Here is a 783-nt window from a genome sequence, read left to right on the forward strand (position 1 = left end):
ATCCCCCACCTGCTTTTGGAGGCTAAATTATACCTTAGGAAATCCAGTCATGGTTCTTTAGTGTCATGTGAAGAGCCATATGTGTGCACTACTGCACTGGTGCACTATTGCACTAGTATTAAAAATACATCTGACTTCCACACAGACATTTAAGGTCCAAGAATCTCAGAAATTTGACGAACTGTAATGCATGTGTAAACTGGAGATACTGAGTATATGCCTTGGGTCAGCACTTGTTACCTTCCAGGAAATTAATTAAAGAACAGCAGCAGTAGGTTACCCTCCAAGTGCAAAGTCAAGTTAACGTTAAATACCATGTTTAATACTTTCATCAAAATTACGATAGTAGCATTTCAAATGTCTTCTTTTGTTTCATCTCATTATGCTTTTGTGTTTTCGATTCTTTTGCATTAATATGCTCAGAGAGACTTCTTGAATTGACACTGTCCAGTTTTCTTAAAGCTAACATTAAACAGGTTTTTGTTGAATCTAACACTAGTATTTCTTTGGAAATTGTATGGCTTTTTGGATACTCTCCTTCAACAAGGCCATCTGTGATGTATTTAGGTATGCTGTTAGCTGTCCTGAAATATTAAGCTTCCCATAATCTTTTCCTTGTTAAGAATACTGGTAAGAAGCTAACTAAACAGACATTTTGTTGCATGACAGAGAGAAGATAAAAAGGACTACCACACAAAACTGGAAAGCACATGATCATATTCATAGTATGACAACGGGGGACCCACAAAGACTTCCAGGGGGCATCTCATTTCCCCCTATATC

This window comes from Gekko japonicus, unplaced genomic scaffold (genome assembly GCF_001447785.1).
Source record: "Gekko japonicus isolate JY-2015 unplaced genomic scaffold, Gekko_japonicus_V1.1 scaffold433, whole genome shotgun sequence".
Classification (NCBI taxonomy): Eukaryota; Metazoa; Chordata; class Lepidosauria; order Squamata; family Gekkonidae; genus Gekko; species Gekko japonicus.